The sequence below is a fragment of the Cynocephalus volans genome, chromosome 3 (assembly GCF_027409185.1).
Source record: "Cynocephalus volans isolate mCynVol1 chromosome 3, mCynVol1.pri, whole genome shotgun sequence".
In the NCBI taxonomy this organism is placed as follows: domain Eukaryota; kingdom Metazoa; phylum Chordata; class Mammalia; order Dermoptera; family Cynocephalidae; genus Cynocephalus; species Cynocephalus volans.
The window spans coordinates 33,808,777-33,828,478 of NC_084462.1; the positions used below are offsets into that span (position 1 = coordinate 33,808,777).

The window sequence follows — 19,702 nt, forward strand, 5'->3', positions numbered from 1 at the left end:
TCAGCCACTGAGCGAACAGGCCATCCCTATATGGGATCCAAACCCATGGCCTTAGTGCCATCAGCACCGCACTCTCCCGAGTGAGCCGCAGGCCAGTCCCAATGCATGTTTTCTGGTTGTATAGAAGCTTTCCCATGCAGGAAGATCAATGCTATAACAGTAACTAAAACGTTATTTTAAAATGTGTTTCTCTCATGGGACATTCCTGGAGGAAATCTCCAGTGATAAAGGTACTTGTTTCACTAGGCAAGTTATAAAACAGTTAAATAAGGTCTTACAGATACAATAGCATTAGGCAAAGCTAACTTAATTGACTAAATTGCTTTGGTCAAAGGTATTGTAGACCGAAGACAACTGGATCTACTACCAGTGGAAAACATAAGTTGACATAAGGCTTATGCCCCTAATAATGGAAGTTTATATATCTTTTGCTCTCCTAAACTATTATATGACTAAATGCTTCAAGGCTTTAATGCATTATGCCAAAGTGCATTTTTACCAGGTAAGAGAAGCTGTTTATGATCCACCGATTGAGTACAATCAAATGCTTCACAATCTAAAACCCAGAGATTGGTTCTTCTGGAAAGGATATCTGCCCTTGCCACTCACACTGCTGCAAAACTTTGGGACCTTGAACTTTGGGTTCACATCTCACAGCTCAAGGGCCCCTCCAGACCCTTAAAACTATAACCCTTGGAGACCTTCAGGTAAAGCTGACCAGGGAAATATCTCCCCCAAAGCAGACAGCATAGTAGAAGTGGAGAGCTTTCCCAAGAACGTGGATCAAGATTTCTCAGCCATCGTGAAAGGCTTATTCCTTCTTTACTTTTCTCTTATGTCCTGCTGTCCTAATCCTTTCCTCTTCCCACAGGAAAATCCATGGGACCATAATCAATGGATGGCTTTAGTTTGAGGTTATGCTTTAGCACAAAATTAGAGCAATTGTTGGGTTTGCAGGCTAATATCAAAGAACCAGGAAAACAATTCCACTGATACCAGTGCCTCACCATGTTCCTAATGAGAGTCACCCTGAAACTCTAAAGGAAGAGTGGAAAGCCATCCTTGATATTCTAAACCTCACTGCTACTTGGTTTCCTGTGCTCACTAGAAACAACACTGTGACTTTTCCAATTAATAATCTGGTTGTTGCAAAATATAGAAAAAGGTAGATTGTGCTTTCAGGCATCACACACTCAAGATCTGGGAGTTACCTATGTGGGTACAAGTAATTGTTTACATCACTGGATTAAATCTGGATTAAAAGGGATTAAAAGAGTCCCTTTTTTTCCAAATGTGGTTTTATACCCTTACAGCACACTATAGGGGAGCCGCAGAAAAGTAAACTTCCTGATGGACGCTGTTCAGGAGCTGTGCAAATTTATGGGCAAGCAGACAACTGACCCTTGCTCTAATGCAACTCAGTGGCCCTCCTTTCCAACTCCTGGGGGCCTATATTGGGTCTGTGGAGGATTTGTTTTTTTCCACGCTGCCTCCTCACTGGTTTGGATCTTGATCTTTTTTTTTTTTTTTTTTTTGTCCTTTTTCGTGACTGGTAAGGGGATCGCAACCCTTGACTTGATGTCGTCCACACGGCGCTCAGCCAGTGAGCGCACCCGCCTTCCCTATATAGGATCCGAACCCACGGCTGGAGCGCTGCTGCGCTCCCAGCGCCGCACTCTCCCAAGTGAGCCACGGGGTCGGCCCTGGATCTTGCTATTTGGCTGCCTCACTCCTGCCTTTCAAATAGCTTCCCCTGAAAGTTCTCACAATAGCTCTTATGATTAGAGGCCAAAACAGTCAGTAACTGAAATTAGCACCAACCTCGAAATAGATGACAATATGCTAATTTCTACTGAGGAAAGATTTCAGTGGGGTTGCTGGAGGCTCACTCTTGGCTGTGGTGGGATACCAGTTGCATGGAATGTGAAGCTAATCAATAACTTGGGAAGAATCTTGGATTTTGTAGCCACTCAGACCTCCTGGGTTTCAGACAGGTAGAAGCCACTCTTCAAAAGGTGGGTGATAAGGGCCGGCCCGTGGCTCACTCGGGAGAGTGCGGTGCTGGTAACACACCAAGGCAGCAGGTTCGGATCCTATATAGGGATGGCCGGTTCGCTCACTCGGGAGAGTGTGGTGCTGGTAACACCAAGGCAGCAGGTTTGGATTCTATATAGGGATGGCCGGTTGCTCACTTGGGAGAGCGTGGTGCTGACAACACCAAGCCAAGGGTTAAGATCCCCTTACCGGTCATCTTTAAAAAAAAAAAAAAATGTGGGTAATAACAGACACATTCAACAAAAACACTTAATGGAACATCATGCAGCTTCAGAACTCCCTTTTTGCTCAAGGTGGTGGCCTATGGTATTGAACAAAGCTGAATATTGTACTTATCTCTCCCTTGATTTTGTTACCACAGAAGCAGATTTTGTTACCTGCTTAATTACAGGCTGGCTGATTAGCTCCGTTGGTTAGAGCACAGCCTTGTATGACACCAAGGTCAAGGGTTCAGATCCCTGCACTGCCCAGCCGCTAAAAGAAAGAAAAAATAAATAAAGGAAAGCTTAATTAGAAAGGTGGCTGATAATGCTGTTTCCTTAGACACTGCCACCAAATACATTAAGAAAACTGATCTAGAGAAAGAGACACATGATTTGTTTATGGGAGCAACTAACAGCAGGCTTGCAGGCATCCTAAATGGTGGGTGGCAAGCTTGGATTTACCAAGGTTTTCTAATCTTTATATTTCTTCTACTAGGTCCCCAGGTTGTTATGACTTGTGTTACTAGGCTAACAACAAAAATGAATGCTTCTTTAAATCAGACCTCTTTACAGTGAACTATGGTCCTTAATTGCTGCCATACCCTGATCAAGGACTATGATCAAGTAGACTCACATACTGTTGACTCGCCTGTATTGCCTGAAACCTGACTTACCTGTTGAGGTTTGGTTTGTTTCATAAGAACTTTTGTTTCAATAGTACACATTGGTCTTTTGATGTCATCCTTTTAATAGTCGTCGTAGTCCGCCGGTGTGCTACATTCTCTCAAGCCTTAAATATTTGTGTCCATCCACCCATCACACATTGAATGGCCTCACTTCAACTAGATCAGCAATAACATGAGAAGTGGTCAACTGGTGTGATGTTGAGACTGTTGGACTCCATATTCAGACCTAAGAAGATTCATAAATTCCACACTGAGACCAAATAAGTCATTTGCAATGATGATAGAATGGTGTCAATGCCCAAAGTTTTGGTCACTCTCTCAAAATTGAGATGCTGACCAAAAGGGGGGAAATTGTTAAATCAAACTAAGAAGTTTTGGCCTGAGAAAGCCTCCGTATTCTCATTTGTGAATCTTACTTACGAATCAAACCTAACTTAGCCATATAAGCACATGGGCAAATTGAAAACCTAACTTAGAAGTGTGCTTCTGTGATGATAGCTGAATCTCAGCCAACTGCAGACAGCCACCTGTCCTGTACCTCCCTTACTTATTCTGCCTGTAAATCTAACTGACTGTGCATTTTTGGCTGTAATCCCTCTGAATCTGTTCTGACTGTAGGGGCTGCTCAATTTGTGAATCGCTTTAATTTTTTTTCTTTTCTTGCTCAATTTAAACTTTATTAAATTTAATTTGCCTAAATTTATTCTTTTAACTTATCTAATATACAGTCTATATTCAAATTTACCTGATTGTCCCAATTATGTCATTTATAGCATTTTTTCCTTCCAATCCATGCATTTGGTTTAGTCGTGGTGTTGCCTTAGTAACAGCCAATTTCCCAAACAGGCCAGTTGAAATCTGCAATGGGTATGATAATGAAGTTCCCTCTGCTTTAATCCTTACACAAAAGAGATGGCTTGAAGTAGCCTGAGGTTAACTAATCAGTTATTTTTCTATGTTCTGTCTCCCTGTCCCCACCTTACAAGGAAAGTAACTTATCTTTTGACACATTTTTTCATTTGTAACCAATAAGTAATCTGTTGGGAGATACTTTGAGGCCTCTGGATATATCTGCTCCCTTTCTAATGGTAGTTTCTGCCTGGCCCTGCAGTGCTTGCTGGTCATTCAAGAAAGTGGGGCTGGCCCGCACCCAGGATGTGAGGCACTGGAGATCCCAGAGCCACATTGGGCCAGAAAGGAAAAGCCATGGGGGCCGGAATCTGTGCAGAGAGCAAGAAAAGCAGCTTGAATGCTGGAGCTGCGCTGCAGCCTTCTGAGGAGGGGGCGGCCGGCATCCCACTCCATTCAGTGTCCACCAGGCTTACAGGCTGCCCCAGTGGGGCTGACCCTTCACCAGATCATGCCCTGGACGGGCCAGGTGGCGGGAGGCAAGAGGACCACTCTTTCCCTCCGCACTCCCTGCTAGTCCTTAGTGATCCCTGGGGGATGCCCCAGAGGCAGAGGATAGCATTATTTAGAATATTTTCAGCAGCTCAGTGAATCTGCAAGGCTCCACACCTCTGGGCTGGGCTAGGCCTCCTAGCCAGGCCCCTCCACTGGACCCCTGCCAGTTTGCTCAGCTCCCTGCAAATATTTGCTGTGCTTCTGGCTGCAACCCTGGGTCAACAGTCAACGTGCAATGTGAGGGGTCACATAGCCATGGGATATACACACGTCCCTGGACAAACTGGCCCAAGTTGTGATATCCTCCACAGAAGGTGTATTAGTTTCCTGGGCTACCATAACAAATTACCAGCAACTAACTGGGTTACTGAACACAGTAGGAATTCACCCTTTCTCAGTTCTAGAGGTCAAAAGTCTGAACTCCAGATGTCGGCAGGGCATCCTTCCTCCAAATCTGGGGGAGAATCCTTCCTTGCCTCCTCCAGCTCCTGCCTTTGCCAGCCCTCAGTGGCTTCCTTGGTGGCATCCTCCAGTTTCTGTGGTCAGATTGCCTTATCCTCCTCTCTTTTACAAGTAAACTTGTCATTGGATTATGGGCAGGATCCTGGGGACTCCTGGATAATCCAGCATCATCTCATCACGAGATCTTTAACTTAATTATATCTGCAAAGATCCTTTTTCCAAAAGTTGACCTAAAAAGGTACTGAGACCAAACATAGTAGCAAGGGTTTATTGAGCCAATATGACAATTGCAATGGGGGAGACACATAGATCAGATTGCCCTGAAAATGCGCTCAGAAGAGTGCCAGCGGAGATTGGCATTTTAAAATCACAAGACAGGGGGAGGGTCAAAGAAGACAAAAAGACAGCCACCTAATCACTTCATTGTGGCAAAGTAGTCTAAGTGATTCACTTTCAGGAATAGCTTAAGGAGGATTGCTTGACTAACTTGTGGTGTGATAACGCCTGAAAGTACACTTTCCCAAGGGTGACTTCTCAAGATAGTGGCTGGTCACCTTGTTCTTTTTACTTCCTGCTTCTCCTCCCTGCTCAGGACCTTTTGGTGGGCCTTTTTCTTGGGCTTGTCTTGAGTCCATCGCTTTCCATCAGCAGGAAGTGAACAATAAATACCTTATAAGGAAATAATGAAACTTAGGCAATGTTCAGGAAGATTGTACACCCCATTGTACCCAGCCGATGAGGAACTATGGGAGGGACTTGCGCATTACGGAATAAATTGCTCGATGTAATCATTTCTGACGTGCCTGCCCAACAGACACCCGATCTTGCAAAACCTCCATTAAAGTCGTGCTTTGCCAAACCTTGTGTCTTCGTTCAAATAGGTGAGGGTATTTCTCACATTCTTCAGGCTTTCTATTGGTTGTACACGATCATATAAATTTGGAATTGTCACTAAGTTACATCCTACATGCCAGGATCTACAGTAAGGGATTTTTATGCTTGGTTTTTTTTGGCAGCTGCCACTTAGGGAATCTGAACCCATGACCTTGGTATTATAAGGCTGCACTCTAACCGACTGAGCAAACTGGCCAGCCCCTAGGGTAAGGGTAATAAGAAGTATTCTAGGTTATTTTATGACTTTCTGGAACCTTAATGGCTGCTTCTAAGTAAAATGGTCTTATGATAACATTTTCCAGGACAGTTACACATGATTACTGACTTATCCCAGATCTCCCAAGGCACTATAATTTTAGCTGACCTGGTCAGAGCAGATCATTTTGGTTATCACAAATAAGGTCACATGCATACATTCTGCAGCTTAAGACATATCTTCTGGGGAGCCACCATTTAACCCACTACAGAAGGAATGTGTGCCCCCTTCCATTCTGTACAAATGTTAACTTTCCACATGTTTTTCTGAACATATCCTCTATTGATGGTTAGAAGTTATTAAAGCAGTCCCTGATGGGTCTATCTAAATATTCTGTCCTCTCCCCAGCCCCCACATGCAGGCACACAAATAACACCTCTACACACATAGAGAGTGACACATGGTACACAGGCACTTGTACGGAAATGCACATATGTGTTGTCCTTGTTCATTCAATACATACATATATAAGTTTTTTTGGCAGCTGGCTAGTTTGGAGATCTGAACCCTTGACATTGGTGTTATCAGCACCATGCTCTAACCAAGTGAGCTAACCAACCAGCCCTCAATACATATTTATTGAGTGCCTGCTGTGTACCAGGCCCTGTTGGAGGCACTGGAAACAGCAGAGAACTGGGCAACCAGCTCCATGCCTTGTCTACATTCTGGTAAAATATTTACATGCACACACTAAAAATACTGTGGATGTAGAATCATGCAAGGCTGTTACATTCCTAGTGCTCCCAGAAGGGCTGCATTTAGCAATTTTAGGCCATCGGCTGCAAGGGAATGTTAAGACCCGTGGTGCAAATAGACAAAGTCATGAGTAAAGCAGTTTTTAAAACATCAAATCATTGATGAAGTGAAACATTTATGAGCAGGCATGAACCCTACTTCTGAAAGAGCAAATCTCTGTTTTGTTGTTGAAGTGCTTGGGAATCTGGGGTGGGAGACAGAGGAGTCTAAACAAAGGGGAAGCTTGCTGGACCTGAAACAGCCAGAGAAGGCCATGGATGCGTGCATGTGGTGAGCATGAGTCAGACCCCATGGAGGAGCCTTGGGGGACACATGCCGGAGGCCAGGGGTCAGAAGTTGGCAATGGTGGCAGGAAAAGGTGAGTGTAATGAATGTAAAATCAGGGCATCATCCCCCACACTGGCTCTCATGCAAGGGTGATACAGCAACTGAACTAGATTGAACTGCCGACCCCAGAATTAATTCCCTCTCTGGTATGATTCCAGTTGGGTGGGCTTCAAGCCACGCTCTCTCAGGAGCTAGAGAATGGAAGGAAGGCAGCAGCTGTTCTGTAGCATGCACAAAGCGTCTCCCACTTATTCTGAGACAGACTAGAGCTAGGCCTGTGAACAAAACCACCTCCATTTTCCCTGCAGAGGACATTCTGTTACTTTTCCACTTCTCAGTCATGAGACCCCCAGGGCTCATGATTACCCCATGGCCCTGATAAAACTAACTGAAAGAGACTGGTTTGGCATAACTATCCTGAAGAAATAAACTGAGATAAGAGGGCAACATGTATTTACTGAGTTGCAAAACCCCTTCCCCAAGCCTTGTTAAAATATAACTGTTACCTTTGTTTAAAACTTATTATTATCTACCCATTCCTTCTTTTTCCATAATTGTAAAAATTAAGTTACAGATTAACCTTAAGACCCCTTTAGGAGTTACATGCAAGATGCTCCTGGTACTGATCTCCCTCACGATTATCATAAAATACCAGAAAGCATCAAGGCAAGATGCCTATGTCAGCTGAGGAACTGCTTGCCTTTAAACCATTCCCCAACTTCCCTCAGGGAGACAGCTCCTCTATTGCTGGCTCCCTTACGTATGAGTCTATTTCCTTTTAATAAGGTGTTACTTACTTTAAATTCTATTGGGTGCTTTGTTCATTTCTACGACGTTGAGACCCAAGAGCCTAATTTGGGAACAATTCCATCAAACTTCAGAGAGATTTTTCCTATGTAAGTAAAGTCTCTAATCAGTTACATTTAAGTTAATAAAAAGGGACATTATTCTGATTGGGGCCTGACTTAATCAGTTGTGATCCTTGAAAAGAAGGCTTAGGCAGGGGGAGGGGGCTAGAATGGTTTGTGCAGCAATATGGTAGAGTTGGAGAATCAGTATCAATGCGTGTGTAGCTTCATGTAGAACAGATGGCTACATACAGAAATATTTATAGATATGTGCATGCAGGTTAGTGTATACACACATTTCCTCCTGTCAGTGACAGGGCCAGAAGCAATGACACCTGGGTATCAACAAGCACACCTAGCTCCTAGATCTTGCTTCCTAACAGTTCTCCAGTAAAAGGAACCAGGACTCCTTGGAGAAATGGCTTATATTGGGACAAGGACAGGAAATAAACAAGGTGAGCCTGGAGCATCTTATAGTACCAGACGGTAAGGAAGCACTCAAACACACACATGCACACATGCACACACACACAGTGATGTATAAAATAAAAATCCATTAGTCCATTTATAAATAAATGGAGAATAGACAAATATCCCGTGCAGAAGAATTCCAAATAGTTTATGTAGACTCTCATCTTCAAGGTGGAGTATAACTCTCCAGTCCTGCACTAAGGACTGTGCATTGTAACTTCCTTCCAAAGAGGACAGTATGGAAAGGGGAATAAAAAGAGTAACTTTACAGTGGAGAAACCTGGCAAACACTACCTCAGCCAGGTGATCAAGATCACCATGAACAGTGATGTCATATTGATAGTGTATACCCTTGATATGATGTGTTAAAAATGACCTCTGTGATCTTCCTTCCCAAGACCTTAGCCCCAGTCTAATCATGAGAAAAACATCAGACAAATTCCCGTAGAGGGACATTCTACAAAATAACTGACCAGTACTCATCGAAATTATCAGGGTCGTAAAAAACAAGGAAAGTCTGAGAAAATGTAACAGCCAAAAGGAGCCTGAGGAGACCTGACAACTAAATGTAATATGATATCCTGGATGAGATGCCAGGACAGAAAAAGGATGTTAGGTAAAAACCGAAGAAATCTGAATCAGGATGGACCTTAGTTAAAAATAATGTATCAATATTGGTTTATTAATTGTAACAAGCATACCATACTAATGTAAGATGTTAATAATAGGGGAAACTGGGGACAAAGGTATATGGAGACTCTCTGTAGTATCTTTTTTTTTTTTTTTGGTGACTGGCTGGTGACCCGAACCCGTGACCTTGGTGTTATAAGGCTGCACTAAAACCAACTGACCTAACCGGCCAGACCTATAAATTTAAAACTGTTTCTAAAATTTAAAGTTTATTTAAAAAAAAGAGAGAGACTGGCTTAGGACTTTCCTGAGCACAGAGACTCCAAGTACCAGCTGGGTCCACAGTTGTTCTCTCTCCTCTCTGGATCCTTCCTGAGCATCTGGAACAAGCCTTTTGGCCTGTGCCTGTGCGGTTCCAGCCTGCTGGGATCAGCCCTTCCTGCTGACAAGCCCTATGGACTTCAGGCTTGATTAGCCAGCCCCCAGAAGTGCATAAGCCAATCTCCTATAAATTAATCTATATTCTTATATATAGAAGTGCAACTATATATGTTTATCTATACGTAGACACACACATGTATGTCCTACTGGTTCTGCTTCTCTGGTAAAATCCTAACACAACTGATATTTTATAAACCATTAGAAATTCACATATTCTTTTAAAAATCAAGGTACGTATTTAAATACTATTCAAATACAAAAGTTTAACTGACAACACCAAAGTCCAGGGTTCAATTCCTGTACCAGCCAACCACCAAAAATAAAACTAAACAAACAAAAGAAAACCAGATAAATGCAAAAGTTTAAAATCATATTATAAAACATCAAGTAAAACATCAACATTACTTATGTATTATAATTCTACTATAAATTTTTTGTAAATAAAATAAATGAAAATTAAGTATTGTATTAGTCCATTTCTGTTGCTTATAACAAAATAACTGGAACTGGGTGATTTATAAGAAAACAAAGTTTATTGCTCACAATTTCAGGGCTGGTAAGTCCAAAGTCCAGGGAACACAGCTGGTGAGGGTTTTCTTTGGTGGAGACTTTACAGCGGTGCAGGGGTCTCACATGGCAGAAAATGGGAGAGCAGAGAGAGAGAGACTCTCATTTGCTCTCCTTTTAAAACCCTCAAAACCATGCCTCTGACCACCATTATTAATCTATTCACTAAAGCATGGTCCTCAGAATCTAATCACCTCTTTAAGGCCCTACTTTTCAATGACCATAATATGATTTCCTGCCCTCAACAGTTACAGTGGGAATTAAGCTTCTCACTTGTCCTTGGGGGACACAATTCAATCAATCCACAGCAAGTATTATTTAAAAATAGTTGACCTGGGGGCTGGCCCATGGCTCACTTGGGAGAGTGTGGTGCTGATAACACCAAGTCAAGTGTTAAGATCCCCTTACCAGTCGTCTTTAAAAATAATAATAAATAAATAAATAAATAAATTGACCTGGTACAATAAACAAATATGTAAGTTTAATCATGAAACACTGAACAGGAAATGACACTATCTGATCTTTTTTTGTTTGTTTTTAAAGCCATCTTAAAATACAAAGAGCATCTGGAGTTGTGAGATAAATTTTGTGGAATTATTTCCAGCTGCTAAAAAAAACTTTCTGACCCTTTACTAGCTAGGGAAAGGTAAGAAAAAACTCCAAATATTTTTCTTTAAATCGTTCATCTTTAAATAATCTATTTCTTTTTGATAACTTTGAGATTTTCTTACACAATCTAGGGGAAAGCCTAGGGCTGCACAATCTTTTTATTGATGGCAAGCAGCATGTTTTGCTCCAAAATTTCGTTCTGGTTTGTTTTGGTTTTCTTCAGTTTCATAATGAGTACATGGGGATTTTGATAATTTCCTTGAATCAGTTTCAGTTCTGTCATGCTCATCATCTGCTTTTCCAAAAAGAATTTGAACCATAGTAAGAATCATTGTCGTGGGACGGAGGTTTTGGTAAGGGGCAACAATAATCAACCACAATGTATATCGACAAAATAAAATTTTTAAAAAAATAAATAAAAAATAAAAAATAAAAAAAAATAAAATACCCCCCCGCCAAAAAAAAAAGAATCATTGTTGCACCAGAAGCTTTGTTTTGTTGGTTATCTTCTTACTCTTTTTTTTTTTTTTTTGCAGCTGGATAGTATAGGGGTCTGAACACTTGACCTTGATGTTATCAACACCACACTCTAACCAACTTCTTCTTACTCTTGGAGAAAGTACGGAAGAATATAGAAGTGTGAAAGTATGGAAAAAATATATTTAAATTAAAGAAGTGTTATCTCTGTTCAATTAAAAATTTTAGTGCATCATAGAACTTCATTAGTAGTCTCAATACAAAATAATTCAATTTTCAAATTCATTAAGGCCAAAACAATAGTATTACACTAACAAATATACCAGCATTTCCGTATTTAAAAATAGCAGAATGTACAGGAATGCTGGGTCACCAAGATGCTGAAAGCCAGTGGAGAAGGGGTAGGATGGAACATACCACATTCTCAGTAAGTGTTTCTTGAGTGAATCCATGATATTTTAGGCAATTACCCCAAATGCCCTAACACAGATCTAACGCTGATGAGTCAGGAAATTCTGTCAGTGAACTGAATTAATATTTTTCCTGAGAACTCTTTCCTGAATGGCCAAATGGACATTATTGGGTGAAGACTGACTATATGTAGCATTCTGCTAGTTTTTTTTTTTTTTTCTCTCTCTCTTTTTTTTAATCACATCTTGAGTGAGTAAGAAGTGGATCATGTCATAGATCAGAGATTCCAGAACAGGCCAGTATCTTGGTTATTCTTGGCCCTTTGCATTTTTATATATATTTAGAATCAGCTTCTCAAGATCTATTAAGAAACACATTGAGATTTTGATAAAGATTACATATAATCTACAAATCAATTTGGGAGAATCGATCCTTACAATAGTGAGTGTTCCAGTCTATGAACATGGTGTATTTCTCCAAAATCATGCACAGATTAATGAATGCAAGAGAAGACATCAAAGTGGCAGGATTGCTGGTTCAGTGGACACCCATGGGAATGTATGGATGGTACCACTTGCTTTTAGAAACTGCCCCACTCCTTGCTTGCTGCTTCCAGGCTGCCAGGTTACCTTGTCCCCTGCCCTCAGCCAACTGATGCAAGTGAAGGCATCTGCTCCAGGCTGACCCAGTGAGTGTCTTCCCACAGATTTTTGGACCACAGGTTGAAAGAGAGTTGAACCAGGCTCTCTGTGATGACTAAGGTTATAAAATATAAAATTTAGGAGATCACTGTATCTAGGTTTCAGATCATGGGGACTGAAGGATCGGGGGCAGATGCACCGCTGAGGAAAAAAGATGAAGCTCGGAGAGGCACAGAGACAAGACAAAAAGGCACAGGAACGAGACAGAGAGGCTGGTGGTGTTTGAGTCTCTGACCCCATAAGTTTCCTAAGGCCCAAGTGCACTCTGCTTATGAGTTCCAAGAGACAGTCCACCATTCCTTATAATAAATTCATCTTTAGGCTTAAGCTAGTTTGAGTTAGGTTTCTGTTGCATGCAATAAGAGTCCTAACTAATGCAGCTGAGTGAACTCAAAAGGGGTATCCTCCAAGAGATTTTGGGTGAGCTAGCCGGGGCACCCGGCTTTACAGCTCATGTTATGGATTGTGCTCCACCGTCACTGGTGCCCCTGGACAGAGTCTTCTCCACCATAGGCCAGCACCTGGCAGACACTCTGTTCCCTTTCTCTGCAGGAATTTTACTGCCTCAATTCAGGATAGGTAATCAGAGATGAACTCCCTTACCCTCCTTTTTATGCAGCTTTATCTAATGTAAATACTTGTTTTTATGTTTGTTTAGAATTTAATTATTGTATCCATTGTCAGGATTACCCACATGATCACTCTAGGGCTGTTATAGGTTAATAGTTTTTTGTTTGTTGGTTTAGTTTCTCTGGGCAGCCCAGGGATTGAACCCCAGGCCTTGGTGTTGTCACCTCTATGCTCTAACCAGCTGAGAAAGCGGCCAGCTCTCTAGGGCTGTTGTAGGCCTACATTAAGATGTCAAGAGCCCTCCAAAATGAGAGCAAGCACCAAGTGGGACTCCAAAAGAAATGCCAAAAATCTCCACCACTACTCCTCCCTTGATAATGACGCTTCAAACCACAAGGCAGGGGAAAGGCTCTGCGGGTTGAGGGGGTTGGAAGAAGAATTCCAAATATACCGTGGTGTGAGAAAGGGACATGTCCTGTACGTACAGACAATTCTTGGCCTTGCTAACCTCAGGATCTGAGCAGCCCGCACTTTCATACATTCCACGCACTGTCTACTGACAGACCCGGCACAGCTTTCCAAGGGCACATTTGAACCCAGCTGACTCGGGACGACTTCAGGCTAACTCATGGGGCACCGTGCAGCAGCCACAGTCTTGCTCCAGCATTCCCAGTTGTCACAGTCATCAGGACAGCCATGCAAATGTGTCATTGAATAGAAAATACACAAATGAAAGTGCTGATCCATGATAGGAAGCAGAGTTCTCATGAACTTTACACAATCGAGACAAATGTGGGGATGATTAGCTAGGCGAAAATTGGCGACTCTAGCTTTGGTCAGATGTTCATCATACTGAAACTAGTCAATTGCATGTTTATTTGTGAACGAAAAAGATCAACTTATGTAGGACAATAGGAGACCCTGTAGACACTAGGGAAGTGCTTTCCTCTGGTAAGGGCCTGAAATTTCACGTGGCCTGCTCTCCTGCCCTGAGAAGCAAAATGAAGCCAGCCAAACTTCCTAAGATCCTGCAACGCAGCAGTTCTTGGCCTTTTCTGTGGTTGCCTGACAACTCCAAGAAGGTCCTGGCCACTAAACTTTCATAAGATTGTAAAAGTTTTAAATATGTTCCAAACTTTCTAAATCAAGCTTATATTACTTTGTAATATGAATATCTCTACCACTACCTACATGTAGGTAATGATGATGAAGATGATAGATATTTTTGGGGGCTTATAGAGCCCTCCAGTCAGTGATGTCTGGGTCAAATTCTCTGGGAGTAAAAGGACCGGGACCTCAAAAACTGAGGCTAGAGATTCTAGAATTTCTGAACTGATGAGTTGAATAACTTAGGATGTGTTCTCTGTTGGGGAAGAGCCACACGAGGACACATTTTAATCATTAATGCTGATGCAGGCCAGATTGCTTTCCAAGAAACCCTGCCTTGTCGGTTTTTCCAGCCACTCTTTTCTGAGGACGCAGAGGAATTAAGCAAGCCTGGAAGGAATGCCGTGCCCGAGCTCGGTGCAGAGTTCCAGCAGGGTGTGTGAAATGCAGGGTGGGACGGGCAGGAGGAGCAGCTCTCTCGGTCCTGTATGCCAGAGCGGGGAATTTGGCAACTGGCCACTCCCAGAGAGACCATGCTTCTCCAGGTTTGGAGGCCACAAAGAAAATCCACCTCCAGAGTCCAAATATGACCCCATTTCCCCTGTGCTTCTGAAATGTGGCCAAGGCTCACTTTTTATGCAATACTATACTGATTTGGGACGAGGCGGCTAAGCATCCAGTACTGTTCGATCAGGGGATCTGAACTGGGAGCACATGCCCTGGAGAGACATTTCAACATTCATAGATCCTGAACCCCCATTCTGAACTCATCAAACCAGAAGATCCATATCATTTGAGAAAGGTCTGCAAAGATCCTAATGCAATCCCTGAATTAATGGCTGGCACAAAAGAACACGGTGTTACTGGCCAGCCACAAAAAAAAGAAAAAAAGAAAAGAAAAGAAAGAAAGAAAATCCACTTAAAAGAACATGGTGCCAGTAAGGCCAGGCATAGCCTTGATTTTTTTCTTTTTATGTTCAAAAAAGTCAGTTTCCTAAGTCCCCAAAATACATCAGGAGCTCCATCCTACAGGGTGTGCTAGACCAGTGCTTCCCACCTTAATGAACACATCGCATCTTGTTAAAATGCAGATTCCGATCCAACAGGTCTTGGGGGGACCTGACAGTTCACATTTCTAACAAGTTTTCAGATGGTGCCTGTGCCCCTGCTCTTGGTCCAGGGTCTGGACTTTGAGTGGTGAGGGGGCTAGGTCAGTGGTTCTCCAGCGGAGGTGATTTTGCCAACTTTCCCCCTGCCCCTGAGACATCTGACAATGGATTCCTGGAGATATTTTTGGTTGTCATCTGGAGAGGTGGAGGGTGTTAACCATCTGGCAAGTAGAGGCCAGGGATGCTGCTAAACCTGCTACAATGCACGAGAGAGCCCACAACACAGAATTATCCAGCACAAAATGTGTGTGGTTCAGAGGCTGAGAAACCCTGGACTAGACCAAATGCAGAATTTACAAGGTTTCTGAAAAGTATGAGGGTACTTCAAAAAGCTCATGGAAAGATTCATATTATCTTTTATTTGGGGGGGAGCAGGTGGCTGTACAGGGATCTGAATCCTGGACCTTGGTGCTATCAGCAACGTGCCATAACCAACTTAGCTAACCAGCCAGCCATATCTTCTAATTCTATTTTTCCACTAAGTTTTTTTGTTTTGTTTTGTTTTGGGAAGCTGGCCGGTACAGAGATGGAATCCTGGACCTTGGTGTCATCAGCACCTCAATCTGAGTAACCGGCTAGCCCTGGAGAGGACTGCAAGAGACGTGCACTTGCCCCACATGCCACCCCTCCAAGGAGAAGCACTCTTACCCTTGGGTTAGGAGAGGGGCTTCAAGGAGGCTAGTCCAGAGACCATCAGAAGCCAGTGGACATTGTGCCAGGGTCTCTGAGCCTGAGCACGAGGCGCAAGCTGCTGCTGCAGAGGGACGGGCCTGCATTCCAGGTGTCTGTCGGGGAAAGAATGTGCGAGTGATTCCCCTGGGCCAGGTGAGAGGGAGTCTACATGGGTTCATTTTAAATCCCACCCAGAAGAGCTTGCGCAGGGGCAAACGAGCCTCAACAGAGAGAAGCTGGAGCTTATCACTGGATTCTTAGAGGGCTGAGGAAGGAGTAGGGGGCAAGGGAGAATGGAGAGATATTTGCTCTCACCAAAGAACTGAGGCTGATAGACACCCAGTGACTGAGGATGGGGGTTCCTCAGCTCTCCAAAGTACCCAGCATCAGAGAGCCAGCTGTAAACATCCAACAGACCTGATGCCAGCTCACCACAGCAGTACCCAAATGAGAACTTTCCTGTTCCATTGTCCTCTCTTCCCTTCCTGTGCTCCAGCACCAAGGGGTCAGATCCCCCATGGCAGGAGTCCACCTGTGCCCTGATCGGTCTCCACCCTGCCTGAGAAGCCTCTCATCTCTTCTTCCTTCTCACTGGGTCTTCAAAGCCTTGTGGAAACCCTCCTTCCTTGGCAAGTGGAGGGGGATCTGAACCCTTGCCCTTGGTGTTATAACACCATGCTCTAACCAACTGAGCTGACCAGCCAGCCCACACAAGCACTTTCTAATAAATTTCTTACCTGCTAATCTCTAACTCAAGGTGGCTTCCCAGGAAACCCAACCTGTGGCAAAATAACTCTTGCTGCTACTGTTGGAGGACATCCTCTGGGAGAGCAATGGCTCACCCTTCTACATGCCCCACCCCAGCCATGCTTCTGCCCAATATGGACAGACAATCCACAGCATGGCTGTAGCTAGGGCCAGTTTGGTGAAAACATCCAAAAATTATTGGGATTGAGTTTCTCATCAGCACAGTAGCTTGGGTGCTCAGAATCTAAATTAAGTTGATTTAAGGTCAATAAACAAATATAATATTTCTTTCTGAACAAAATAGTGAACTGAGAGTCATAGCCATTGCACCAGGACAGCAAATTATGCCACCTGCTCACTTGTAAGGAAAGGAAATCATTTTCCTTTGGTGGGAGCTCTCTCTCTCTTGCCTAAGTAAGCTTTCCCTCCCAGGTTGGGTAAACACTCCAGGAACACAGCCCATCTCCCAGGGAGTAAAACCATTCAGGCTGAAGCCCCCAGTGACTGAGATCTTTCCACAGAACCACCTTACTATTGGGTTTGGGGAGGACCACTTAACATGGCACCACCCAAAGATACTCAAAATGGTGGTTCCTGCCCTACAGGACTTCCCTGTAAAATAAAAAGACAAAGGAACTCATAACTGCAACAGAACTCCGTGCCATGGGTCCCCTCTGAAACCCTATTTTACATACTAAGGGAACCAATAATCACAAACCTAAAAATCACCTAATTAACATAAGGCCTCAACAACTCCCATTAGATATTTCATTTAACTCCTCATCAACATAAGCTATGGCCAATCAGAACAACACAACTCACCACAAGGAGAAATATAAGCCCAATCTCAGGGGGAGGGCAGGCTAGGTCTCATGCCTACACCTCCCCATGCTGCCTGTGCAAATAAAGCCTTCCACGCCTGATTTCTCATCTCCGTACCAGTCTTTGCTAATCGCCGACTTTTCACTCACTCAACGGTACAACACTCCAAAGTCTCTCATCCTCTTTCATCACTGTTTGGTCCGGAGAACAGGAATGACTGAAAGGCATGTAATAGAAGAATTTAATACAGACAATTAAGTGCTTACAAAACCACTGGATATGCTGGAGGAACAAAGGTCAAGGGAGCCCCCTCCAGCTCTGAGGTGGGCCATTAATTTCCAGAGATTCAGGAATTTGCTAGAACCACAGGAAGTCATCACCCATGATCCCAACTGCCTGCAGCAAGATGAGTGATTCACAGGGGAACCAGTGAGGACCTCTGCAAACCCTCACACTGGTGAAGGTGTCTCGTCTGCCTGCAGAGCTCAGGTGAGCAGTGGCATCTGGCTCGGGCTCTGGGCAAGGCATTCCCACGCTTCTAGACTCTGGGACACAGGAAAAAAGCAAAGAAGGGGCCAAGGCGCTAAGTTGTCAACAGAAGTTCTGTACCCAGTCTTTGGGTCTTCTTGACCCCAGCCCAGAAATTTTCTCAGTCCTTCATTTTCTTGATCCCCACTCTACCCAACCAGATTAATCCCTGACCTCAGGAGGGTTCCAGACAAAGATTACCTTCCAATTTAAATTACTCCTCACACCTCTCTTTCACTTCATATTCCACAGAGTTCTAAACATCCTTCTTTTATCCTCTGTCCCCCATCCCACTGCCTATACAGTTGTTAATAGTCCAGGCTTTGGAGTCAGACCTAGATTCAAATCTGAACTCTGATACTACCCACTGTGTGTATTTGCACTTGGGGAAATTACATAACCTTTTGTTAAATAAAAATTATAGCAGCCCATTGTTTTGGACTAAGTTCCTGCACTAGGTCTGAACAGACCAGACTAAAAACCAAAATAAAGTCACCCCTGCTAAGATCCGTGTCACCAAACCTAAACTACGTTGTGGTCTGATCTTCTGAGAAACCAGGAGGGAGAGAACAGCCAGTTTCCCAAACAGGCCAGTTTAGTTCTCCAATAGGCATAGTAACGAAGTTCCCCCTGCTTTAAACCCTTATGTAAAAGAAGTAACCTGAAGTAACCTGGTGTTAACTAACCAGTTATTTTTCTATTGTTCTGTGTCCCTGTCTCTACCTTACAAGGAAAGTAACTGAAATGATGTCTGCTTTTTGTTCTTTGTTTCTGTTTCTTTCAGCCTTTTTTTTTTTTTTTTTTTTTTTTTCTGTCTGTAAAGTCAAACTCTTTTGCTCAGCTCACTGGAACACTTACTCTATTTTATGGGATAAAGTGCTGCCTGATTCTAGAATTGCAGGAAAGCCAGTTGAGATCTCTGAAAGGCACTCAGGGCGCCAAGAGAACATCAGGAGGTCCCGGCTGCCTTTTCTCTCACCCATCCTGCTCCAAACCAAAGAAATCTCCCCTCTGCACAGCTCTCCTCCGGCCTCAGAGCTGACTGGAATAGTCCATCCAAAGCTCTGGGAGAAGCCACAGCCCCAACACAGAATTGTGGAGCAGATGTCTCTTTGAGTGGACACTGAAGACAAGAAAGGGACCGGATACTATTTGTGGCCCTCTGCAAACCTAACAACCCAGGAGGAGCTGGAGACAGAGACAGAGACAGAGACAGAAAGACGGACTGCTCAGATTTTATTGTACCTCCCGGTTTCACTCTTCTTGAAATTCAGCTCCAGGAAAGCAACCAGCCTCCTAGCTGTACATCAGCTTTATGAGTTTTTCTTCCTTTCCTTCTTTTCTTCCTTCCTTCCTTCTCTCTTATAAACTTTATCTTTTCCAATGACAAAAAAACACTTATTATAAGCATTTTAGAACACATGGCAAAGTATTAAAATGGAAAGGAAAATACCACACAGAGACCATCACTACTAACATTCCGGGCTGACCAGTTAGCTCAGTTGGGTAGAACATGGTGTCATCACACCAGTGCCAAGGGTTCAGATCCACTACCAGCCAGTTGCCAAAAAATAAATTTAAAAAAAGTTGTTTGTCCTTCTGGCCTTATTAATATGCAGTTTTTAAAACTTACACAAATGAGAACATGCTTGAGGTAAAGGCCTGCAGCATGTTCACCTTCCCAACACCCCAGCCATGTGTGATGCCCCCATCCTGACCTGGGCTTGGTCATTCTCACTTGCTTTGGCCAATGGGACCCTAGCAAATAAGACCAAGCAGAGGGGCTGGTTCTCCTGCTGCTCTTTGGAACTGTAAAGTTACTGCTGTGAGGAGAAGCCTGGGCTAACCTTTCAGAGGATGAGAGACCACATGGAGCAGAGATGAGCTGT

General features: G+C 43.4%; 1 long non-coding RNA gene across 1 annotated transcript in view; it reads left to right on the forward strand.

Moving 5' to 3' along the window:
- LOC134373386 (uncharacterized) overlaps positions 1-17,753 on the forward strand; it is a 33,765-nt gene extending 16,012 nt beyond the window's left edge. Inside the window, exon 3 of the long non-coding RNA XR_010022976.1 lies at positions 15,556-17,753. This is a non-coding gene — a long non-coding RNA (uncharacterized LOC134373386). The remainder of the gene's footprint in view (positions 1-15,555) is intronic.
- Positions 17,754-19,702: the final 1,949 nt, after the last annotated feature.